Genomic DNA, 27,181 nt, shown 5'->3' on the forward strand with positions numbered 1-27,181 from the left:
TCACTCAGTTAAGATAGGAAATTTTAACAGCACAAATGATTCAAAGCAAAAGCTTCTCAGAATGTTTAAGCATAGGAGATATCCTTTCCCCTGCCTCTGCATCATGCAGTTACTTGCCCAATTAGAGTGCAAGAGGCCACAGACAATCAGGTGGCTCACCTGTTCCTCAGCCCTCTCAACCTCACTCTTAAGGTAAACAATATTTTACTTTAACACAACTGCTCTTTTAAAAAATACACATTTCTACTGCAGTCAGTCACAGTGGCATTGGACTTTTATTTTTAAAATATTTTTAAATAGGGATGCCAACCTCCAGGTGGGATCTGGGGATCCCCTGGAATTACAGTTCATCTGCAGATTACAGAGATCAGTTCCATGGTGAAAATGGATTAATTTTGGATCATATGAGTATATCCCTGCATGCCTGAATACCATGAAATGACACACCTGTTTTCAGAGTGTAGATGTAAGAAGAAATCCCAGTAGGAAACATTTTAAGTTTGTGTGAGTGTGCATGACTTTCTGTGTACATGACAATATAAGAGCTATGGTACTATCTGGGTTGGGAATCTTTCTTCACCTTTAATTTTCTAAGATCATGTTGTTCAGCCACCACTAGTAGCTCACAAGTCCATGCTGTGAGGCATAATAGATTGCAAGGAGGATTGCAAGGTTGTGAGGCATTGTAGATTGCAAAAGGGAAACACTGTGCTTTTCCTTTATGTCTCACCTTGGGACTATCCCAGGTGACTCTCCAGAGCTGAACAACAACACAGAGGCGGTAGGAACTCCTGGGCCAGGAGACAATTTTTCTACCCCCACCTAAACTTTTCTAGTGATGCAAAAGAATTTCTGCATAGCCCCAGTTTGACATGTTAGAGAAATGGATGGTCAATAAAAGTTGGGCTCCTTTAAAAGATCAATCCTCAGCACACCCTATGTGACACCTTTCAGGTGCAGTTTAAGAGGAAAACACTCCAAGATTCGAAAAAGCCCTGAACAACTGCATAAGATCCGTCAGAGAGACAAACACAACACTTCAAATTCACAAGCACATGCTCCGAGTAGAAAATGTTGATCTGTTCATAAAGAAACTTTTTCATCTCTGGCCCAGGAGTGTCATTGCTACTTTGTCCTACAGACGACAATAGAAGACACACTGGTCAACCTCAAGGTTTCTGTAACAGCTTCATCTACGCTTAGGCTCAAATGATCTGTTTTACTATTTTTATTTTTTAATAAAATCATATTTTAATTATACAAATGCCTGTTCATTTGAGAGTTTTCACCCAGAACTATCCTGGTATACATAGGTTATCAATCCCAGTTACCAACCTCTTGCTCTCTGTCTCCATCTAATTTCCACAATTTAAGTGTTACTCATGGTAACACAGGCTGAATTCCCAAATCTCTAAGAGTTCCCCAATCTGGATCAGGCATCCCTACCCCTTCATTCCCCACTGGTGGCCAGAGGAGAGCTGGTTTTGGATCAGTCCTCTTAAGTATAAACACAAATATTTACTACAACAGAATATAAGCTTTATTGGGAGCAAATGCTCATAAATCCTCTTAAATTAGTTAAATCCTCTTAAATTAAATAAAACTGAGAAAGTAACCCTAAACAGCTGTACTCAGAAATCTACTCTGATTTCTTAAGCCCAGGAAGAGGATTGCATCCTGCAATGCTTTCTCACTCAAAAGTTAAGAATACTTCAATGCAATGCCATATAGCAAAGATATGAGCAATTGTTTTATTGCCACACAACGCTACAATTGACTATGGCTTCCTGATATGGATGTACACAATGAAATAGCACAAGCTGAACTATCACATTGTTTACATATATTATATCTGAGAAAGTGCTTTCACTGCACTAAACATAGGATAAAAAGAGCTGCTGAATCAGATCCAGGCCCATCTAATCCAGCTCTCCAGAAGTGATCAGCCAGATACCTCTGAGTGTTCTTACCACACCATAAAGGTGCTGGACAAACAACATTTAAAGCAGCTTTACATCTGGCTGGAAATGAAGCACAATTCCCTCCTTATTTTTGTCCTTAACAAGGCCTTGTCAAGTCATTGAGATTTTTGGTTTTGCTGAGATTTTCAAATTTGTACAAGTACCCTATGGCCAAGTGTTATCCTAACCTCTGTACTCCCTTGAAACTGCTTTTATATGAGACTGTCACAGTTGTGACAAATTAAACACATTTGGAAGTTATCAGAAATGAGAAAATATCAGTGCCGAGGAATCAGACCATTTTCCCATTAGTTATTTCAAAAATATTTTGTCTATCAGCCCTCTTGTTTTTATCAGTTTTTACTTTCACAGAAACAACATCTTCTTGATTTCCTGTTTCATGAGATTGAAATGATTTGGGTTCTAATATTATTTCTAGGCCCACAGAGAAAGATTAACAGAATGAATAATGAGTTCAAGCAACTTTAATAAAAACAAATAAAACATCTTGTAGTAGTCACAAAGCCTTGGTCTATAATAAACTATGATCACATGATATTAGCAGAATCACACAATGCATTAATTCTTTGCCAATCACTACAGTCCTAATTTCCCTCAGAAATAGTAACAAATCTGCTGCTAAATTCTAGATGTCAATTTTTGTCAGGCAATTCATGAAGGACAATTCACGAAAGACAATTCACGAAAGGATTAAGAATTCTAATATTAAGTAGGAGACATGAGCCCTAACCCCCCACCCCATTCCTGCACTGCATTTTAAATATCACGAAGAGAACAAAAGGTACATCTAACTCTATTGTAATAACAAAAGTACCACAGGAAGAAATTTTGCAGTCGACTGGTTAATAACAAGAGCAAATTTATCTAGAATTGCAATGTGAAACTGCTTTTTCTTATGTCCAAACTAGATATCAGTGTTATTTTAAAATGCCATACATACTCTTGTTCACATCCCTGTGCCTCTTCAAGTGCTGAAGAAGCTGTGTGGGGAGGGTTTCGAGACACAACAGGAGATAAGGTATGGGAGACGAAGAGTACCCTCAGGGCCTTGCAGCATTTGTAGATGATTTTAAATGGTGGCAGTACCTTTGTGGAGACCACGAGAATGAAATCGTGCACAGTTTAACCCTTAGGTGCTAAAATCTAGCACTTCCAAGTATGACAAACAAGGAGGGTCTGTACACTACATGAATGAACATTTTGTTGATAAGAGATACATTCTTGAGTGTAGATGCTTCTTGAAACATAACAGGTTTACCTGTGAGGCTGATGAAATTTGTAATTACCGTACTTGATTTGACATATGAATACAACTAAGCTGCCCCCACGCATTGCTGGATATTCCACTATTATTGAGAAATGGCAACTCACAGTTGAATTTTCTTACGAGGACAACAAAATCCAGTTGTGGATGACTGCTTTAGCAGAACAATGGTGCAATAACCAATGATATGGGAATATAACCCTAGTTATGCTGCCATATATGACAGGGGTGAACATCATTCTATCTAAACAGTTAGACATCTTGCAGTGTGAAACAAGACTTTGCTGAGATGTGGAACGTACTACTGGTTTAAATCTATTTTTAGTCTAAGTTGTGGACATCAACTGCAGCACCAAATGAATTATGCAAACAACCCAAGGCAATTTTAAAGTCCAGCTATGATCCAGAGTCCCTAGAAGGAAGCGGGGGCGGGGGGGGGGGGGAGAAGCAGTGCAATCCCTAAAATAGTGTGAGCAAGGTTTAGGAAGCTTCTTAACCAAACACTGTATGTCCTATATGAAATCTTCATTATTTTCTTTAGTCATTCCCCCCTCCCCCCCAACACATACAACTGTTGTTTCATTAAATGTTGTTGTACATAGGGATTTATTCCCTCAGTGCAAAACTATTTGACTCAGCTACTATTAATGCACATGCTTCAAGCTAAAAATGTACTTAAACGGACAGTATATTCTGCACATGTGCCTAACCTATTTTGAATCCTCAAATGAAAGCAAACTTTTTCTTTAATATTCAGTGCCAATGCATACAATTGGCAACCCAATTACAGTTTGAGACAGGATGACTTGCACGTCCGTATTTTTATACAAACATTTACATGTACAGTAAACCTCAAATGTGTGCATATTTGGTGCTCTAGATATAATACAGACATATATGCCACAGATCCTGCACCAGCTGCAATATCCTGTCATATCTATACACAATAATAAACATATGTTCATATCTATGTAGTGTATGCACTGGCTGTACATGATGGTACAGACACAAGGAAAGGGCCTGTCTTTTAAACTGTCTCTGACCCACTTGAATGCATCCAATTTCCCTTGCCTACATTATCTGCCCACCTCAATTCCCACTTCTAAAACATTTCACATGCAGGTTCCAGTTAGCAACTCTTGTTGAGGGGGAAAAACATGATTGCCCTTAACTTTGAGATTCCATTGCAGATGGAATGCAGTATGGGAATTCACTCTGGAAAATGGAAAGGTTGGGATCAGAATGGGTTTTCTGCATTACTTGATTACTACTAAAAATACACCTCAATTATGTCTGTGTCAGTGTTCTGTGTTAGAAAGCTGAGAACACGATTTTAATGTCCTTCTCTGGGGTTTACTGAACACACATACACAAGTCCCTCTTCTTTACCCCAAGCTTAATTGATTGAAATGTATTAATATTTGCTTTACAAAAACAAAGGAATGATAATTCAGATGTGATTCCTTCCAAAAAACTCTACTTAGAGATTAGAAAATTTACAATCAAGTGGTACATAATGCTGCTACAGAATGCTGCTACAGTAGCTGACATAATTATCCAAAAACCCCTTAACTTGCGGTCAGAGCAACCAAATATATCAGCGACTGCATTTTTCACCCCCACCCGCTTGCCCAGTACTCACTATTTCTCACACATCAGTGCCAATTGGAAGTTTAACACTTATTTAAGGTAAGACATCTTTACTGAAAAGCCCAACAATCACAATCAGTTCAGGCACATGACCTGAAGCCAGTGGATTATTGAACCAGTTTTAACAGGTTCATGTGTTGCTTCTTTATTTTCTTCCACTTATCTGTGTGAAGATGGAAACAAGAACCTCAGCTGTAAAAAGTGTTGGAGTAGTAACTAAGAGAGCAGGGTGCCAGGGGAGTTTGCTGGGTAACCTTGGGCCCATCACACTTTTTCAACCTAACCTAACTCACAGGGTTGTTATGAGGATAAAATGGAGGAGAGGAAGCCAATGTAAGCTGTGTTGGGTCCCCCCTGGGGACAAAGATAGACGCAAATGAATTAATTAAATAAAATACTTTTATTTCACCTTTCTCCCACAAGCAGGTCCAAAGCAGCTTACAAGACAAGTCACCCTAAGCAAACATTATCATATAGTAAATAGAACTAAAAATCTCAAGCAAGATATAACCACTCACCCAGACAAAAATTATTTCAGAACCTCAAGCACAGAAGAAGGTAGGACTGAACAGATAGTCTCCCAAGCTCTGGAACTCTCTTCTCTATCGGGCTATCTGAGTTACTATCTTCTTTGTATTGTCGAGTTACTGAGTTACTATCTTCTTTTTCTACACGTAATTTCTTTACAGAACTGTCCATATACCATGGTAATTCACAGGATTGCAGCACTATAGGCATAAGCAGTAAACATCACCTGTTTATGTCTTTCATGAGGCTCAGGAAGTGGCTCTTCTTAACTAATTCATACCAGTAACAAGTCTCTTAAAAGCCCAGTGGCACACTGGTAAAGATGAAGCAGTTAAAAGTTATCTCAAATTATTTATGGATCTTACATCTCAATCCAGAGCTGAGGCTGATGCGGACAGCACCGCTTAAGCCACTCCACCTGCTCTACAAGGCTTTCCTGTGCTGTGGGAAGCCCAAGAGAGTGTTAAAAAAAAACCCCTGCAACTCCCTCGTAGGGGAGAATAGAGATATTGTGAAAATCTGCTGGCGTACAGGGGCCAAGAGGAGGCTTGAGGCCAAAAAAGGTCAGTCCTGTCCTGTGGAACACCCCCAGCATGCCCCCCAGTTTTCCAGCATAATTGGAGGTGGTATGCAAGTGTTGATGCAAGGCCAGGCATTGTGGCCGGGTGATGCAGGGTGCCTTAAGTGGCAGAGCATCAGCAGATTTGCCCCTCTGTCAGTGTAAGTGCTTCAGAGAGGGCATTTATGTCGGCAGAAGCCCGCACCACATCCAGAGTGGGATTCACCTTCCCCATCCCCTGGATTGCACTGCTGGAATTCTATAAAACACTTAACATTGCCTATAACTACCTAGCACAAGACTGCCAAACACTTCTGTGAAAGAAGCCTCTGAAGCCAGTGACATTAAGGGAGGAGAGACATGGACAAGCAGTGCTAAAGTGAAGAGATGAGAAAGAAGATGATTCTATGGAAGATGTAACCAAATGTAGAGAAAAACAGCAAAGAAGCAGGACAGCAGATGCTACCATCATCAACAAGTATTTGATGTGAGGAGACACTCCCTATCTTATATGCATCTTTTCTCTTTGAATGTTATCTGTCTCTAAGAAATAAAAGCCAGTACCTGACCAAAATAATTTAAAATCAGAATCTAAGTGTATCTGTAATTAAAGTTAGCAATTGACAGTCAGTCCCACTGTTTTCTATTATTTTCCATAGTGCAACAGAAAAAAAAACTCATATAAATTGGAAAAGGGACAAGATTCAGGGAAAACTTGGATTCAGGAAGATATGTTCCTTGGATTGACTCCAGTGCAAAATGTTTGGTTCGGCTACAGCTTTTGCATGGCTGGAAATACAAGGAAAAAACTATGGTAGCTGCTTTTACAAAGCAAGATTTATTGTATCTCCACTTGCATTTCTGCTTGGCAACCAATTTCTGAGCACAATGATATATAGGGAAGACAGCTCTAGGTGTTGCGCAAGACCTTGAGCAAGCAGAATTGCACTAAGTTTGTTTATATTTCTGCTTGTGCATTGCTGAATCCAAGACATTATGTCTAAAGCTGGAGGGTTAATACTGAATTTGCAAGTTCCTATGACATCCAGCCTGTTCAGACACACATAACACAGACAGGAATCCCCAAGGCACCTTGCATTACAACCAGGGTTGTGCATGTTTTTGTCTGATAATTTTTTAGCATTATTTCGTTTTTTTATTTAACATCAGAGTTGAAAGCAACAACCAGGATAATCTAATCCAGCCCCCTACTAAAGCAGAACTACAATTTCAATATCTCCAACAAACAAGTATCCAAATGATACTTAAAAAACCCCCAACAATAGAGAATCTACTTCACAAGGGAGACTATTCCAGAGTGGAACACATTTCATATCAGAAAGTTATTCTTCAAATTTAGATGAAACTTCCATTGCAGTAGTTTATATATATTCATTTGAGTCCTGTCATCCAACATGACTGAAAATATATCCATTCCATTCTGTTAGATATAGAAAGGCGGCAATGTGTCACAGAAGAGTCTCTTTAACATAGTGATACCCTTCAACCTCTACTTTCTTCAACCTCTACTTATAATCTCCTTCAACCTCAATTGATAATCTCCAAACTCCGCACCAGCTTTGTTGCCCTATGCTGGACTCCTTCCAGCTTACTGACATCCTTCCTAAACTGTGGTGCTGAAAAACTGAATACAATACTCAAGTGAGCTATAACCAAAACAATATACAGCTGTACCAATACCTCACCTGACCTTGACATTGTACTTCTGTAGCTTAAAATTATCAGATTTTAAAAAACCATCATATCTCATTGCTGGCTCATGTTAAGCTTATTATCCACAACTAGCCTCAAGTCCTTTTCACAGGTGGTATTACACAGCAATATTTTACCCAACTGATATTTATATAACTGATTTTTACTGAATACAACACTTTGCACTTGCCCCTATTACATGTCATTTTATATGCCTTGGCCCAATCTTCTACCCTATCAAAGTCAGCTGCATCTTATTTCTGTTCTCCAAACTATTAACTAACACACCCAGTTTAGTATTATCTGCACATGTTTAATGAGCACATGCTGAACTCCCACATCTAAGTAATTTATAGAGATGTTAAATGGCACTGGAGCCCCAAGACATTCCAAACATCACCTACCTCCAGGTTAATGGGGAACCAGGCCTTAATTAACCTAACAGTAATGGGGTTTAATGTATTGTCGAAGGCTTTCACGGCCGGAATCACTGGGGTGCTATGTGGTTTCCAGGCTACTAGAACACGGCCATACGGCCCGGAAACCACACAGTAACCCAGTAATGGGGTTTATTCTATATCTCACCAACTTCTCAACAACAGCATCATGTGCCACCACATCAAAAGCACAACTGATGAAATCCAAACAGACCACCTCCAAAGCATTCCCTGATCCACCAAACTAGTAACTGTATCAAAAAAAAAGTTCATACTGGTCTGACATCATTTATTTCTAAGAAAGCCGTGCTGAAATTTAACAATCACACACTGCCTTTTTATGCCAAACCTTATATTCTTTTCCAATGCCCTGGTACCTTCCCCATCATATAAGATTTTTCAAAAAATTAATGAGAGACGTTCTGAGAATCCTTGAACACCCTAAGAAGCAGTTACGTCCTGATGACTTGTATGGATTTAAAATATCCACATCTATTAGACTAGAATTTGGACCAAGGACACCTGCAGTGGTCTGGGACGTGTGTATCAGCAGGACCATCTCTCCTGGTATGTACTCTGAAGGTTGCTGTGGTCAATAAGTGGCAATATTCTGGAGGTTCTTGGCCCTAAGGAGATCCAGCTAGTTTCAACCCAATCCAGGGTCAATTTCCATCATGGTCTCCTGCTTTCCCTCCTTTTCCTTTTTCCAACTTTTCACTATTTCTCTTTTTGTTCCTTTCTTTTCTCTTTTTATCCTTTCTTCTCACTCTACCAGTTTTCAGGTAATTTTTCCCTAGTGGGGCTTAAAAGAATTTTGGCACCCAATGTGGAGATCTTTTATCTATGAGGTTTTGAAATTGAAACTGGCCATTGGACACTTACTGTGAAGGGTCCTTCTCCTCTGAGCCAAGGAGGACATTTCCTCTGTGTTGGTGATTCCCACCGGATTCCTAGAGAGGCTGGAAGTAAAGCTTCGGTTTCCTGTTGCTGGTAGGATGCTCCTCCTTCTCCCTCAGTTTTGGAGTCTCCAAAGAGCAGTTAAGCCATGGTGAAAGCACAGGAAACTCAGGCTGATTCCACATGGGTGAAAAACAGCAGTGTGAAAATGGTGTGAAAACAGTATAAACCCTTTTACACCATTTAAAACCCTTTTACACCATTTTCACACCGTTTTCACTCTGCTTCTTTTTGGCCCATGCGGAATCAGCCTCAGAAAGGAAAGGACACAGAACCAAAAGAGGAGGGAAACCTGATGTCTCATTTGGAACCCCACTATGTCAACTAATTAGCTGCTAATTTAACAGGAAACAGAGCTACCCAAGAACTGTCTCTACCCTAGTGAAAACCTTCCCCCACAAACCAGATTTCTTTCTTTCTTTCTTTCTTTCTTTCTTTCTTTCTTTCTTTCTTTCTTTCTTTCTTTCTTTCTTTCTTTCTGGAACCTAAATGAACAGCAAAAGCAGGTGAGATGTTTGGCCCATTCCATCTTGACCTGAATCTTGAATAATTTTGGAAAAGGGAAGACCTTTTCTTTGGGGGTGACCTGAGGAAAAAAATCCTGATCCCCTGTATGGGTTGATTTTAAGTCTGGGTCATTTAGCGCCTCAGCTTCGCTGGTGGAGGACTTCAAATTAAGGGCAGAAAGCAACTTGCTTAGCAGATATTGACACTAAAGAATTTGAGGGACAAAAACTCACTCTCCTCCCTAAAATCCGAATCACTATTGGAGGGAGAGGAATCTGCCTGAAGAGGATTTAATCTTGTTCTTTTCTTGGCTACTTTAGTCTGTAAAGGGCCAGAATGGGGAGTCTTATATTTGTGACTGGCTCCCCCAGCCTCCTGGGGAGGCTCAGCTTGAGCATAGGTTATGAATGGCACCACTCCCCTTTCTTCCAAGAGAGAGACTACATCATCCCTCCTAGTGGCCCTAAAGGCCTCCAATAGTTGGATGATATTGAGGTCAACCTAGGTGTAGGGGTTACCCGAAGGAATTAGGTCAAGGCCACAACTCTCTGTAGGCAACTGGAGTTGTTCCAGGGCTTCTAGCCTGCTCCCGTGGCAAACTGGGGCTTCAATGATTTCTGCCGCCATTTTGTGGGCTCCCCACACTTTCATGCTTTTTTCATGATTTTCTCCATGGTGCATTTAATGGCTGCCTTCTCTTTGTTTGCCATGGCTTCAGCAGCCCTTTCCAGGGATGTCCTCGTTCTGGCGATGAGGTTTGGCTCCTTGGGCCTTGCTGATGCCCCAAGTTCTTCCTCAGATAGGAATGTCTCCTTGGGGCCGCTCTGAGCCATGCCACCTTTCCCCACATCAAAGAAAAGTCTACCAGCCATGCTCTTTTGCTCCTGCCAAGATGGAGCTTCCAATACCCAATTAGGCAAATTTGCCGTGAGTAACAGCAAAGGTCGAGAAGGGGCGGGTGGGTGGCTGAATCTTGATAGCCAGAGAAATAAGTGGAAACAGGATAGAAAGAGAACATGAGATAAAGGCAGGACAGATTCTACAGGACTGCGTCTCCCTCAGAGGCAGGAAAGAAACTGAGGAAGAAGGAAAGGCATCCTACCAGCAATAGGGCGCTGAAGCTTAACTTCCTGCCTCTTTAGGAAGCTGTTGGAGATCACCCATACTGAAGAGATGTCCTGCTCAGGGGAGAAAGGAACTTTTGTAGTTTTAACTGCTGAATGTTAATTTGTATTTTTGTATTGGAAATGTTGGGAACTAGAAAAAATCAGTAACATTTATCAACTTTTAATAAATATGCTCGTGAACAGAAGAGTAAACAAAATCAACAAGTCAGGGAGAAAAGAAATACATGTATGTCTGAAAGTTTAATGAGCAGGTGTATGGTATTAAAGTGAAAAAAATTGCTTTTCTTTTATACTCAATTATGTGCTGTTCCTCTGAAGGATCACTCAGTTCTGGACATTCTGAGAGTGACCTGATGAATTTTACAACATATTTCTTCCCTACTCAATCCAGCTTGATGTTTGTGTGTGTTTTGCCTTGGGCTCTCCTCCCATACTCCCATGCCTATTGTTCACTGATCAGGACAGTGGCTTCTCCTGCCGCCAGTCCTAGGTCACTTTACAAAACTGGTGCCAAGGACAGATCCCACCAAACTCTGCTATTATCCTCAGTTCCTATGTGTTTGGATTATTGTCCATTGGCCAGGTTTTGGAAGTACTTAGTGCCAATGCGCTGTGGGCACATTTTTTTTGTAAGTGCAGAAGATATACTATTTTCAGTCATGTACTTAAGATAAAAGAGAACTTCCTTGTCTTTCCTCCCTAGGGGCATCCTCAATCTAAGCCCAGAGATGAAAAAAAAATCCTAACATTGTTCATTGTATTTGTTGAGTAGTCAAAACCTTGCCATTCTATCTGTCTGCTTTTTACTTGATCTCCCATGAAACCTCTGTCCCATCTCCATAGTGGATAATGATTTTGGTTTAGCTTTTATGGAACTATTCAGTCTTTGAAGAGCAAAAAAGAAGGAACAGTCTTCAGTCCTTGCCCTAACCACTGCTAGCAAATGCTACTTACCTATGGTAGAACTTTCTTTCTACCATAGTACATAGTTCTACTAACATCTTTTTATTTATAATTCTTTTCTCAGTGAAAGGGGGAAAAGAACACTCAAAACACAAGGGCATCTGAAATATATCCTAAAAAATAAATTTCCTTGAGCTAGTCTGAGGGAGACAAATAGAAAAGGAATTGTTACTCAGTGTGAAGATGTAAGATCCTGTGCCCTTCCTATTCTTTTTCCATGTCCACAAACGTCCTGCATAGTCATTTTCAGGCATAAACAGACATGCCAGTTCATTAGGACTAAACTTTAATGCCCAACATTACAGCATTAGGAAATAAGACATACATTCAGTACCTGCTGAAAAAAGAAATACTTCCTCCTCTTTAAAATAAAGGTATATAGAATCATTAATTTGGAAAATAAACTTTACTATAGGAGAAGTACATTACAAATAGCTAACAGTTCTTCTCAAGGGTTTCTTGAAAGATATTGCACAGCATGTTTTGCTACAGTTTTGGCAACACAGACAGAAATAAACATGCTGAGACGAAATGTACACTTCAAACTACTTAGCAACAGCCTTATTCTTCTTTCAGTGAAATAACCATATAAATCAGTATATCACATTTGCTACAGTTATGATAAACAGATAGCATTCACTATATTCTCTGAATTAAATGGACCTGGGGAAAGTTTCTCTTGTCTTCAGGTAGCTCCAGCTAAACTTAAAAGCTAAACTTCTTCACAGTTTCTACAACCCAGCGAAAAGTTAGAAAAGAAGTGTGTTTATGTAGAGAGAGTGCCAAAAGTAGCACCTCTTCCTAAGCTTAGAAGTCCAGTGAAAAGTCAAAAAGGCAGCAACCCCAGCAGGCAATCTTTTCTCAAACAGACAGAGCAACAGATTTCTAACTTCCTCCTGCTGAAACAATTCACTCAACACAAAACAGTCCCCTCAGCCATAGAACAAAGGGACAACAATGCCAAGAGAGCAGAATGGAGGAAGAACAATAGCCTCTTACCTTTCTTTCCTCAGAAGCCAGATGAAAAGACAAGGTCCAGGGTATGCAGAAGCAGGGGTGGGGAGAAGATGCAGAGTTGCTTTCAGAGCAGCATGAGGCCTACCCTGCTTTCAGAAGCTGCCCCTGTCAGATTTTCCACCAGCAGAACTGCAGCCAAGTCCCTGCCCATGCCTGAAGAATTTCCTGAACAGCATTCCCATTCTTTTTCTAACTGCTTTGAAACCACACTCTGTCTTTTACTTCAATAAGGCTTTGTCAGGCCAAGTTACAGCTACTGGTTGGCTCCAGATATCAATTGGCAACACATGTGTTTCGCATTACAGAGCCCCCCTCCCCACAACACACCCTTGCGCAAAACACAGGGACTCTGTGTGTTTAGAATTGGAAACCATAAAGGGAATTATTTCAGTAACAAATGTGGATGTTATTAATATTTGCTCTTCAAGAGTGGGAGGTTCCTCTGTTCCACTTTTGCCTTGCATCAAAGATCCTAGCTAATCTCAGCTGATTTTAAAGTCAACTATCACAGTTTTTCCAAATCAGGACTGGAGAGGAATTCAGATTTCTGTTCAGGGCAGTCTTCCTTTCCCTATGCTACTGCCTTGTTTTAATTTCAGTTACGAAGAAGGAAGGCTTATTTTTAGACTCTCTCAGAACATTGCTGCTATATCCTAATCCTGACATGCACGACTGTAAACTGCAGGGGCTAAAAATACTACAATTATATCTGAGCGTTCTCACTCTTCTCTTCCCTGACATAAATTTTGAAAACATTTTCTCATTACATATGAAAAGTGGTGGTTTTGGCTGAAAAGAGGCTGGGTGAGGAAGTTAGGAAGGTAAGTTGTTGTGTCTTTTGTCAGGAATGGGTCCCAATCCTTTATATTTTTCATTTCCACATGATATCATATATCTAGATATTCCACATGATATCATATATCTAGATACTGAATAACTCCTGCTGCTTAAAATGGCATGTGTTTTCAGAGCAAAAGCACATATAGAAGTATATATTAATCTATCCCACCTTCCCCTGTCTCTTCAGCAGTCAAGCAGGCCCAAAGGGGAAGGCAGGGAACAACAGTAGCAGAATTGTCAAAGTAACAATATAGAAAAAAGAATGGGATCTGTTTGCCTTGAATACTTAAAATGTGGGACATTTTGTAATTTTTAAACACTCCCTTGAATGCTATAAAACAGTCTTAAAATACATTAAATATAAGTGATCTGCTCTTACCCTCTCCATAAACTCTTGTGCTCGTCAAAATTACTTTCTTCCTACTTATTCTCTGTGTAGAAAGCTACTTGGACATTTATTTTATTGAGAAAATCCTCCTTCATAGGACCAAGTCCTATGGATTAAAAACTGGTTGAGAAACAGGAAGCAAAGAGTGGGTGTAAATGGGAAGTTCTCACAATGGAGAGATGTAGGGAGTGGCAGACCTTTATAAATTAGGTAAGTGGACTAAGAAATGGCAAATGCAGTTCAATGTAGCAAAATGTATCGTCCAAAAATATTAAATGTACTGCATGCCAAATGTTAAAAGAGAATTTGTATAAAATGTTTTATCGATGGTTTATAACTCCATATAACTCCAAAAGTTAATAAGAAGATGAGTAAACTAATGATGGCCTTTGTTGGGGATGTCTAAAAGAGCTTGGGTCTTTCTTTCACATGTGGTGGACTTGTACAAAAATCAAGTAGCATTGGATAAAAGTATATATGAAAATGCAAAAATACTCAACCCAGAATTTCCTTTTATTGCTAAAACTACGCTATTGGGTAAAAAAAAAAAGACTGATCCCAAGTATGATAATTTTGTGTTTGTATCACGTCAGATAAAGATTCATATTTAATGTGTTTAACTTGCATGACAGGAATGCTACATTCTCCGTGTCGAAGGAGAGCTCACACATGGACACAAAATATGTCTGCATGGTTGCTTTCATATTATTCAAATTTCTATCAAAACTTTCTGTCCTTTCTGTAACAAGCCTACTCAGTTGTTCTTGAACATAAATGAGAATTCCAGTGATAACAGGGAAGCCATCAAAGTCAATATTTTCTGTTTTGCCTGGCAAAAGCTCTCTAGCATCTCAGATAGAAATCTCACATCATCTACTATTTGACATTTTTAACTGGGCGCCAGTTATTGAACCTGAGATTTTCTTTATGACAAACAGAGGATTTTCCATTGAGCCACACTGCAAATTATGTCCCTACCCCAGTTATAACATCAGCCTTGTCAAATTGGTAAAAACATTTCATGTTGGAGGGTTGAGGCTGAGAAGAACCACTTGCCTAACTCCAGTTACTGGGTTCTTGCCAGAAAGAAAGTTTGGTATGAAGACTTCTTGATTAATATGCTATGGTGGATCTTAAAAACAGGGCATCATTTTGAGCAGGTCTATATTTTCTCACTCTTAGAGGCAAAGGACTCTTACTGCTATATAAAGTAGTTAGCAACACATAAAATCATAAGTGTAACTCTTGTGAATTACCAAACAGCAAAGACTAGATAAATATACATGTATAAATTATACATAAATTTTGTTCCTGCAGAATGCTAATGTAAAGTATCACTGTATTGTGGGGCAATACAAATCCATATAGATTTTTCAAGCTTTCATAATTCTCCCAACAGCTAGATAAAATATGGTTATTTGTGCAGCTAATTATGGCAATATAAATTCCATATTATTGCCCTCAATTCATATAATCAGATATCAATGAAAGCTGAATAAATAGTGACTGCCTACACTGAAACATAAAAGTGCTGTTAAACTGAGGTACTCTGATGCATGAAAATACTGGTGACAATCATAGATGAAGAAAAAAAGGAAAACAGCAAAAATAGCTTAGCTTAAAATATTTGTTGTTTCACATTATTGCTCAATGACAAAATAGTTAGGAATACAGTTTGTATTCATATATTAGGGCTGGGCACCATTTCTTTCAATATTTTTCAGATTTGGAATTAAAAAATTTGGATTTTTTAAAAAAATACAAAAAATCGAACTCTCCTACTGGTATTGGGTTTATTTCCCAGCTTTTTCATCTTTTTGATTTTTTTTCAATCTAGAAAACCTGATCCTGAAAAATGCCAAGCCTCCAAAGTCCAAATCAGTCTCTCGGGCAGCAGGTGGTGAAGCATTTGATTCTGTGCCACCTCCAAAGACCATGTGGACTTTTAAGTCGGGGGGAGGGAAGAGCTGAAACCTGTACTTGGTTCAACCAAATTCAGTGTTCAGCTCTGTGCTGAATTCAGTTCTCAGCTGCCTCATGTGGACTGTGGCAGGTTAGCAGGTAAATAACAGCTTTAATGGCATAGCCATAGTACAAAGACCCAAAACAAGATACAAAAATTAAAAGCAACATACAAAGCAAAATTAAGATTGTTTGTTTATGACTGTGCATAAAAACCTGGCCGTTTGCTCTAAAGCATAGCTGGATTCATTGTTAAATAGATAAACTATCCTCTGCTGGTCTATCCAGTAGTCTAAGTCCATCAATAAGGTTGAGAGGAACTTTGTTCTGGCCAGTTATGAAGAGGGCAATAATGTAGAACATGGTGTACAATTTCTGCAGTTTTCAGTATTTAGGTAATAAATAAATTGAATTGACTGTACTAGTCAATTGATTGAAAGTGAATAAATTGTAATGGAATCACGGATGTAGGTATAGATTTTTATGGGGGGGATCGGGGGTGGGTCCATGCCCCACCCACCACCGGGTGTGTGGCCACACCTCCCAAAGCCCCGCCCCCAGTCTCAGTGCTTATAAAAGCAGCTCTCCAAGGCCGGGGACAGCAGACTCCCCAGCCCCCGTCCCCCACCCCCCCACCAACTGGGCTCCCAGCTGGCAGCCAGCAGCCCCTTCTGCCCTCCCCTCTGGGCAGAAGCATAGCTAGAGAAAATGGAGCCCAGTGCGGCCGCTGTGATTTTTTATTTATTTTATTTATTTATACTTTAGGCTTCTATACCGCCCTGTCCCCGGAGGGCTCTGGGCGGTGTACAGCATATAATAAATACAATCATAAAACCAGCATAAATTGGCTAAAACTTATAAAAGCAGTGAAGACTAACTAAACATTAACATTTAAAATACAAGCAGAAATGCTGGAATCCACCCCCAAACAGCATCACTTTCAATGGTGTTTAAACTAGAGAGCCCAAATTCTCCCTTTAAATGCACTTTTAAGGGAGAAACTGGGGTCCCCAGTTAAAACAACATTGAAAGTGATGCTGTTTTGGGGTGGATTCGCCCCCACACTAAAACAGCATCACTTTCCATGTTTAAACTTCTATTAGCTCCCATTGGAAACAGTGGGAGATGGGGGCACCCCCTTTGGCAGTCCATAACTTTGGACCCCCTGAACCAAACCTCACTAAACCTGGTAGAATCCTCAGGAGAGTCTCCCAACAAATCCCTGAAATTTTGGTGCTGCTAGCCTAAAAACTGTGCTCCCTGCAGGCCGAAAACCGAAAAACACTAAAAAAAACACCAAAAAACCCACAAACGGGGGCGGAGCTTTGGACATGTACTAGGTTTTTTTAAACCCGAGGACCCCCCCCCCCTTACCTATGTCCTTGAATGGAATCCTGATAGGATGGAGGTGATGCTGGTCAACATCAGATGGAGAGAATTTTGCTCATTAGGGTGGATAGATTCAGCTTCTTAAAAATCAGATATTATAAAAAGTTTGGAAGTTCTCTCAGATCCGGCTTTGTAACCTAAGAAACTGAAATCTATGATAGCAAAAAACAAATATTCTAATTTAATGTAGTTTATAAATTTTCCCACAATCTGGGGACTATCAATTTGACCATGCTGATCCATTTGAGGTTTGATTATTGAAAATATCTATTTACAACTACCTTCCCTACCTCACAAAACCAAGACTTACTAGATTCAGATTCCACCCCCAGTTCAATAATTTTTTGCTAGACTGAAAGAGGTTAGATACTATCAATAGAGGATTTTAATTAGATCTTCTCTTTAAGAGAGGTTCTGTTGGCTTCCAGTAGCAAAGCAACTAAATTTTCCACAAAAAATAATGTTGCAATGATTATGATGATAGTGCCGTATAGGTACATACTGGCTGGAAACCACATCACGGGACTGGACTGCACACCATGTGTAAATGAAATCATGAATCACAATTTTGTGACTAGTGAAGATCCACTGTAAACTATTTAGGATGCAATTTTCAAGCTTATAGTACTATTATCTTCAGGAGAGTCACACACTGGGTACCTTTACTGATGAAGAAAAAAAAACCTGGTTTGTGATGTAAACAGCCTCTGTGTTTAAAGACCTAATGAAGAAAACAGATTTGGGGCAAAATGTTTTTATATTATACAGATTTCACATTGAGAAGATCAGTGATAATTTCTACTCTTGTCCTTTATTCCTTTGTTCTACTGTTAAGCTAGATACTCAGAGATGCCCTACAAGCTTTATTTTGTTTGCATTTGAATATTTTAGAATGAACAAAAAGGAGAAACAAAATCATTCATTATTTTTGTTTATTTAAATACTTGTACCCTGCCTTTCTCTTGGCTCAAAGCTGCTTATGGGTACTAATTAAGATGTTAAAGAGTAAAGCCAAATAGAATGCCAAATGCCAAATGCCAAATATCTCCCTCCTCCCTTTAAAGATGCTTGTATTTATGCCTTATGAAAAACCCTGGCAAACAAAGAAGTCTTGAAACTTGATACTCAGTATGAATAACACCCAAGTAATGACAGCTTGATTCAAGTCCAGTAGCATCTTAGAAAGCAACAACATTTTCAGGGTATAAGCTTTCAAGAGGCAAAGCATCCTTAATCAGATATCTGAAGAAGGGAAGTTTGGTTAGCAAAAGCTTATACTCTAAAATTTGATTAGCAAAAACTTATACCCTAAAATTTTTGATGATCTCTGAGGTACTACTAAACTCGATTTTACCTGTTCTACTGCAGACGAACACAGCTACTATCTGAAATTACCCAGGTACAAAAGAGTCTATGAACAGTAAAGCTATTCTATTTTTGTACTCTTCATTTTTTAAGTCCCATTAGGAAAGAAACACAGCTTGTTTCAACCACTGACATGTTCTTCTGTTTGAATTTGCTGCATATAATGCCATCTGACACATCTGAACAAAGCCCATATGTAGCATATCACAGTGTGATTTTAATAAGCCAATTAGCAAGGTCCTTGTAGTACAGTAAGCAACCAGGCATTTTGTTAGTTCATAAATGGCACTTGGATGTGATACACCATTTTAATGAGCTGAAGGGATAAGGTAGTTGGATCTTCAGATAATACAGATCCACAATTTTCACTAAGTATCAATTTGATATTAGCCAGCATGAATGCAGCACTATACATCTTATTTTGAATAAAATGGAATCAGGTTGAGGAACATATAAGTCATGGCTCTTGGCATGAGAGTGAGGAAAAAAGGAAAAGGACAACATGGGTGTAAGATTTGAGGCTTGTTCATAACACAAAGAATCAATAATGTGGGCTGTATGAAACAAGTGCATATATCACAAACCTCTCAGCAACTCTGTTAAACAGAAATACTAGCAGTCTCTTCTAGTTTGTCCTGATTCTACTCCCCACACTGAATAGACAAGCCAGTCCTGATAAAAATGCCTCACTAGTCTAGCCAAGATAATTATAAAAGGCAATTTGCTGAAGTAACTGTGCATCAATTAACATCCATTATTAGTTTACCAAATCATATCAAATATAAAATGAGGCTTTTCAATGTAGAAAAGGGATCATGACATTATAACTATCCTGACATATCATAGGCGTTACTCCAGTTTTTCAGGCCTACTCACGTACCATGGACTGTCTTTTTGACCAAATGCTACAAATTGTACTGTATATAATCCTCTCAAACACATCATTCATTAGAACAAAAATGCTTATAACTATATTGTATGGAAAGGATTAAAAATGTCTACTTTCCACAAAAGCAGATGTGAATAGTTGTGTACCTATGGACATTGTCCCATTGCAATCATCTCTGTTTTCCCGTCTGTAATTTCCAGCCGAGTTCTAATACTAATCAACACCTCCAGGCTATCTTGCCCTTGTCATATCTCAGAACCTGGTTAGTATTTGGCCCTGGTTAGTACTTGGATGGAAGGCCACAAGGAATACTGGGATTGTTATGCAGAGGAAGGCAATGAGAAACCACCTATGTTAAATTCTTGCCTTGAAAATTCTACTGCGTTGCCACAAATTGGCTGTGACAATGGCACTTTATACATACTTTAATCTACTTTGGCAGTGGAAGAGATTAAATAGGTTTTGCATACTTACTATTTTAATAGAGTTTTACATCAGAAGCCTTTGGGGTTAATTAAACATACCTCTCCCTAGTACTTGGGTTGCCAAAGGTAATAACAAAATGCTTGTTCTATCATATATTTCAGATATTTTTAATATGGGGGGGGGGGAATTGATTACTAACTGACATGAGAATGATTATTTTTAAGAACTATCTGACCACATTAATATATTTTATACAATTAATACATCATTCTGTGTCATATATATCCATGTACATATCATCAGGGGACAGAAACAAGCTGCTAGACAAATGTGTGCAATCATGCTATGCTGGCATATCGCAGACATAACTCTAGTCCACTAACAACAGGTCTAGCTTTCTATGATTATATTGCAATAGTAACATTTTAATTCCCATAAAAGGCTAATATGGAGGAATTCGGAAACCCCATTGTCTTCCAAGGATGTCATCAGGAATGACACAGGGTTTACAAATATTAGAACTGGCCTTTAATAGGAAGCAAACAGTGATTTTCAAATTCTGAAAATTCAAATTCTGAAGTTCAACAGATCAGTTAGCCAGTCCCAATCTTAATCAGAGGAAGGTTCTCATTGCTAATGCCAGTGCCAGTATAATTAGGAATGCTCCCTACATTACAACTTCAAAATCCACAAAAAGGCTTGATGCACTACACAAAGAGTACAACACAGTTCCAAGCGTCTTTGCTGCAAAGTTATATGCACAGACTAGAAGCTCAATATATTATTGAAACTTTCACTTATGTTTCATCTTGATAAAAAGACACTGATCATTCCGGTGGATTGGTAAGAACAGGGTAGGATACTTGCCTGCAATTTTCTCTCAACTTCACTGCAACAATCCTTTATTATAGATCTCAAAGATGAGATGAACTTTCATTCCTTAATATACTTTTTGAGATAAATGACAGATTCATTTTTCAGGCTAGATTATATCCCTTTCATACCAGACTGTGTTAGCAAAATATATATTTTTATTTATATAGTATGAGGATTTACAACCACTTTAACAAACATGGAAATGTTTAGTTTCATTCATTCCCCATTAAAATGTATGGCATTTCCTTAATGTAAAGCAGCTTCCGAATTATGTTTCAGAATTATATTTTTTTCATTTTTATTACATTTTGAAGTAGTTTAATATAGCAAGAAGCATACAGGATACTTTAGCAAAAGTATTTGTAGACATTCAAATTACAGGACAATGTTTTATATCTATCTTTCAGTCACAAAAGCAACAACAATCTTTTTTATCATACTATTTTTGTTAGTGCATGATAACAAAGAAAAAGAATATGGTGCAATATGAAGGTTGCCCTACATTTTATGACTACATACTCCTTCATGTCTGTGGATATTGGCTAGAAAGTGCAGCTTCCTGTAGTTGCATGCTTGACCTGTGGGGAATGAATAGGTTGGTGGTGGGCCATATGATCAATGTAGGCTGTGAATGTGTTACCGATTTACTCTGTGAGCTTCCATGGCACAGTGGAGTTTTGAATCTGGGTTTACTGGATCCTAGTCTGAAACTCTAAACCCTACACCACACAGGCTTTTGTGGAGTAACTGCTGTTGAACCAAAGCAAACAGCAAGTTCTCGGTGAGTCTTGCAAACCAGGTGGTAGCAAATTGCCTGGTGGTTGCTGTTGGATCTGGCTCTAGTTAGCTCTCCCTCAAACCTCAAGGGTTTGACAGACCCCTAAGGCTGGCCATAGTATTGTGGTTTCCTTAGAGTTATAGGTGTTGCTTCTACTATTTAGTGAGCATTTAATTCCCAAGGACTGAAGCTATTGGGGGTTCAGGGAAAAGAAAAAGGAAATAGTGGGAAGTGGGGAAATTAAATGCCCCAAGAACAACAAGATGGCGTATGTCGGTTAAGACCGGGAGGACAATGGGTGCTGCTCCTCTGCCTGGCACATATGGAGGTGTATGACCCACTGACAGGTGTTGATGATCTTGATAATCATCCTGCCAGTAAAATAAATTAGGGGGAGAATGTGTAGCTAGTATAAGGTCAACCAGTGTTTCCACAGCAGTATGGGGATTCCAGTTATGAAACTGCTATATAACACTGGTTTTTGCGGAGTGGCTGCTTTTTCACAGTAGAAGCAGTCATGTCTGGGTGAGTCTTACAAATCACATGGTGCTGCAGAAGCCCTGAGAAGTCCTCCCTCAGGCCCCTTCCCCATATCAGGTCTAGAAAAAAAACTCTTCTCCTCCCCTTGCCTTTTACTGGCAGAAACCAAGCCTGGAATGTTGAAAAACTGTTGCAGTTGCTTGAGGACATCTCTTTCTTAAAGTTACAGGCACTCTTTATCATTTTGGATTTTTTTTAATCACACACACTCACACATATTGGATTTCAGATTTTTCTGCAAACCTGGGTTGCTTTTCTGGTATGCAGAAAGATCTTTCTTGTTCATAGTTCCAATCTCCCCATTTAGGTATCCTCAGATTTGCTTGGGTTGAGAATTAGATATATTGGCCTTTTCTGTAGAAGTCACCAAAAAGTTTGTAAAACAATTTTGACAACCCCCCATCCCTCAAAATTTGTCTGCACTCACCCCTTCGGAACAATTCCTGGCCACCATTTTGTTGTTTTTTCTATTTTTTAAATTAACTGTGGAATTGATGCTTTGATAGTTCGATGCCTCATGCTGTGATACTTCATGCGCTCAAACCTTCAAAGATTTCACACATACCCCAAAATTTAAAAAACTGACGAAAATAAACAGGTGAGACGATGGAGTGAGGTCAGAAAATGGTGCTGAAGAGGGAGTCCAGGGACTGCTGAGAGGAGTGGAAAATGGCTAATAGAGATTGTGCAGCAACAAAAGAATTGCTAAAAGAATTGAGGATGCACTGAAAATGTTTTCAGGCTGGAAATTTTAAAAAAGGGGTGGTGGTGGTAAATACTTTGCAGAATTCCTCAGAGGAAATGTTCTATTTTCTGTCTCAAAACATTTTAGTTTGGTTGTGTGGAAAGGGGCATTGATTACAAATTACAATATATGCAAAACTTAAATTGTATAATCAATATAGAATTCAGATTTTTTTTTTATTGGAGTTTGGAACACTTTGCCTGTGTCTTTTAGAACTCCAGACATACCAAAGAGGAAGAGAAGGTCTTACCTAATTTCCTACTAACATGGTCCCATTCTAGCTGATTGGTGGTGGTGGTGGTGTCAGGGAATCTTTGGAAAAGAAACTGAGCCAAAATGTATACTTCCATGTCATTTTCAAAAGAGATACTATGTTATCAATGAACTCTTGTGTTCTGATACTCCATATTTTGAGTAAAACTTTGCTCAAACTGAATTACCCTGAACATTGAAAGTTCAGGATTAAAAAAGGCAAAGTTTTATCTAATCATAGTGAGTCTAATAATGAACGCAGACAGAAATCATGTAATTATACAAAAGCACTATGCAGTATGCAATGTTTTCAATGTAATTCATTAATTTCTTTTTTTAAGAAAATAAACTAACTTTGGGAATGCATGAGTGTTTTGTGAACTGTGATGTTCATGTCATTTAGAACTGAAAAGGAAACAGGAAGAACGGGAAAAAAGGAAAGGGAATATGTATCAGTCTGATTCTGATGTTCACAGCTTCTCAAAACATGAGATGAACCAGTGAAGTTCAAGCAGTTGCTGTACAAGTGTGTATTCACGGGACTAGGAGTAAGACTTTTAGTCACCCCAATACAAGTGATCTTTGAAGCTGCTGCTGATCTTATAACCAGGTAGCACTTAGTGAAAGACCATTGTTGAGAACTGATGCTTTTATGTACAGGTATAGTCATGAAAGGCTGGAGAGAACACGAGCTATTTTTAGCACTGTGTTTATAATGTGCAGAAAATCATAATTTCATGGGTAAGTTTCCTTAAAACCTTCTAAAACTGAACACTTTGAACTGGGAACTAATACTTAGAACATTTTTGTACAGTGATGCTAGATGATGAATATGGTGAATATAGATAATTATTTACACAGATGGTTGGCTTCTGTGTTCGACTAGGTGATCAGGAAGACTTGCCATTTCTCTGCATGATAAAATTTTTGTTCTCAAGTTCTCAGGACATTACTGCTGGTCAGTTACAGGTACAGAGGTAAAATGTCACACTGTAAATGGTCATCTACATTAACATTTAAATCCAGTTGCCTTTTGTTTAGATTATTCACTGGAATCCTCTCAGTCTCATCCTTACATTATTCCTATTTTATGTTTCCTTCTCAGTTTTTGGTCTGCTGTTACTGCACACTGGTTGTAATGCACGTCATTAAAATTCATAGGATGTCACAAGATTTGGTTCCTGTGCTTTCTGGACAGACCTGTTAACCAAGACAGTTCTCCAAGAATAACAAAAATAGGCAAGTAAATGAAGTTACAGGGCAAGGAGATCTGGAGAGAGACAATGCATGTGTACAAGTTGGCTAGAAAACTTAAATTTTCTACCTAGTGCTCCTTCCTTTTAAAAGCCACTGATATCTGTGCTATTTCGGAAAGAGAAGTATATCATATCCAATTTTTCTAAGATGTAGCAATAATTCTATAGTCACAGTTGATTTGTTGTGGACTAGCATTGCTTAAGTGAGTGTAGTACTATAATATATTTTTAAGGCAATAAATACTAAAAAAAATAGCTAAGCAAGAATACCAGTCTGAAGAATAGACCAGCACTGTTTCTGATAACTTTTTTTTTGTAATTTCTGAGAAATTATGTGAAATACTGACATTTATATTGCTGCCAGTAATAACAACACAAATGCATGGAATTATTATTATTATTTTAAAAACCATGCTACGGTTCTGTTCAAATGTAATGCTGAACTTAGGTTTGGTGCAAGGAAATAAGTTTTGTGCTCATGTGTTCTCTCTGTTCCTCCCATCATTCACTCAATTCAATTAATTCCTTCCTCTAGCACCAACTCTTAGGTTTCCATTTCATCCTGTTTGGAACGTAAGAGGAACTCCAATGCCAGGCCAGATTGAGTAAGAGTGGATTACCTTGGGCTCCAGAGTCAAGGCTGGTGGTTAGTTCAGCTGCCAACCCAAGATTCCTCAGGGCAGCAGAAATGGGTGGGAAACTAGCAACATTTTGGTAACAAGACATGGGAGGCCAGAAACTGAAACCATGTCTTTGTGGCCTGACAGGGTCAATCCAAGGAGAAGACCAGAGTAAAGTTCACCACAAGGAGGTGCAGATTGATCACAAACCATTTCTAGGGATGGGAGGCATCACTTGGGATTGGCAGGTTCCCCAAGAACCAGAAGGGGAAGGGACCTGCAGGGACTGTGAGGAGACAATTAAGTTTCTCTAGTCCAGAGCCAAGGAGAACTCAGTCACAGCTGGTCTTGAGATTGCAAATGCCTTAACAGACCAGGTGCTCAGGAGCAACAGCCGCAGAAGGCCATTGCTTTCATATCCTGCATGTGAGATCCCAAAGGCACCTGGTGGGCCACTGCGAGTAGCAGAGAGCTGGACTAGATGGACTCTGGTCTGATCCAGCTGGCTTGTTCTTATGTTCTTATGCCCTGCCTCCACAAAGCTAGCATTGAGAGAAGAGGAGGAGGCTGTCTTGATGGAGAAATGGACCAGGATGAAGATTCAACCCCTTCTCCTTTCAGTCTGAGCCTTCAGCAGAGGGAGGGTTGAATTCAGGATGCCCTCTAATAACCTCAGATGTGAGGTGCAACATGTAACAACTTCATTAATGACCCACCAGCCACAGACCACTGGATGGCCTTCCCTTTAGACTGCTACAGCTGAACCAGCTCCTCCTATATCCAAATCAATTTGTGCTTGCTTGCCAAACTAGAATTAGAAACCACAAAATGCAATAGTTCATTGTTTGGAGGGCAAGCAAAACTATAGTTCATATTAAATAGGAAGCCTTGGACCCTATATTTTTCCTCAGTACACACTGTTTCTCCATTGCCAGGCACATTTCTCTCCTGCCAAGCTCTTTATAGCTCATTTAAAGACAATGATCTAGCAAAAGTGGAAGTACTCAAGGCTGAAGGGAATGGACTTCATGCCAGAGGAACACTTGACAAGAAGTGGACATGAAGAAAATGTATAGAATACAAGCCAGAGTAATTAATTTAATCAAAGCATAATAGAAAAGAGAAGGAATGGATTCATGACCTCAAGGTCTGTTCCCACTGCACTAAACTGTGACTTGGTGTTCCTTATAAATTGACCCCAACACCCAAGACCATGGCTGGTCTACGGTGTGGTTAGGTGATTAGAATGGAAACACTATTCCAACTCTAAGATTTACATAGTTCTAAAATAAACAGCTAGAAGGAAAACAGTGGACAGTAGCCCTGTTCACAAGTTACAGTGAACACACATACAATCAGTGCACAGTGTATATTGGATTGTGCTTTACATGTACATTGAGTAATTCTCATAACAGCCAAATGTGTGACACAAATGCAACATCTATCCACATAATGATCATTGGGTTCTTTTGTAAAATGAGAGCACACTGGATATGTGAATGCAAGGGCAGGATGTACATGCATTCACTGTTACATATGAATAGTGATTCTGACTTAACTGTAATGTAGGAAAGCATGTTACAGAGAAATGCTAGTTTAGAACTGGATGCACCCTAACAGATTAAGACATGTTATATTTTTACATACTTCCACAAATATATGCAAACACACAAGAGGACTCTATTAGCATGTTAATCAAAATCCTACACCAAAGAAACTAATTCATTGTTTCATCACCCCCTGGTGGTAATCAGACATCTGGCTGGTTTACACAAACTGTAACTAAGCCCTTTCCAATCTGTATTTTTTTCTTGCTTGTCTCTTCCTCACATCAGAATTTCTGGTCAGGGGCAGGTTATTGTATAGGACCATACTACAGAAAAGCTTTACTTAGTGCAATTATCCATTTACTCTAATTTTACACAAAAGGCACATGTGACGGATAAGAGAACAGACAGAAAGGATTCTTATTTAATCTGAAATTTCAGCAAAATAGAACTTGCTGGATGAAGATTTATAGTAGTCAATACAAGTCTTGGCATTTTTCTTTTTTACAATTTTTTTTCTTTTTTACAACACTGAACTTTCAAACAGTACAAAAGCTAATAGCAAGAGAACTTGATAAGATGATATCCACACATTTCTCACTCC

At 39.0% G+C, this 27,181-nt stretch overlaps 1 protein-coding gene across 5 annotated transcripts in view; it reads right to left on the minus strand.

Moving 5' to 3' along the window:
* The window catches only part of SGCD (sarcoglycan delta), a 556,728-nt gene that overhangs the window by 239,161 nt on the left and 290,386 nt on the right, over window positions 1–27,181 (minus strand). The window contains exon 1 of one of the 5 annotated variants that reach the window (XM_048488179.1): window positions 12,687–12,894. The exons of the other annotated variants lie outside the window; for them this stretch is intronic. The gene's annotated coding sequence lies outside the window, so the exon portion shown is untranslated. Of the gene's footprint in view, window positions 1–12,686; window positions 12,895–27,181 lie in introns of those variants that run through there. 5 annotated transcript variants of the gene reach the window in all.

Source organism: Sphaerodactylus townsendi, linkage group LG03, assembly GCF_021028975.2.
Source record: "Sphaerodactylus townsendi isolate TG3544 linkage group LG03, MPM_Stown_v2.3, whole genome shotgun sequence".
In the NCBI taxonomy this organism is placed as follows: Eukaryota; Metazoa; Chordata; class Lepidosauria; order Squamata; family Sphaerodactylidae; genus Sphaerodactylus; species Sphaerodactylus townsendi.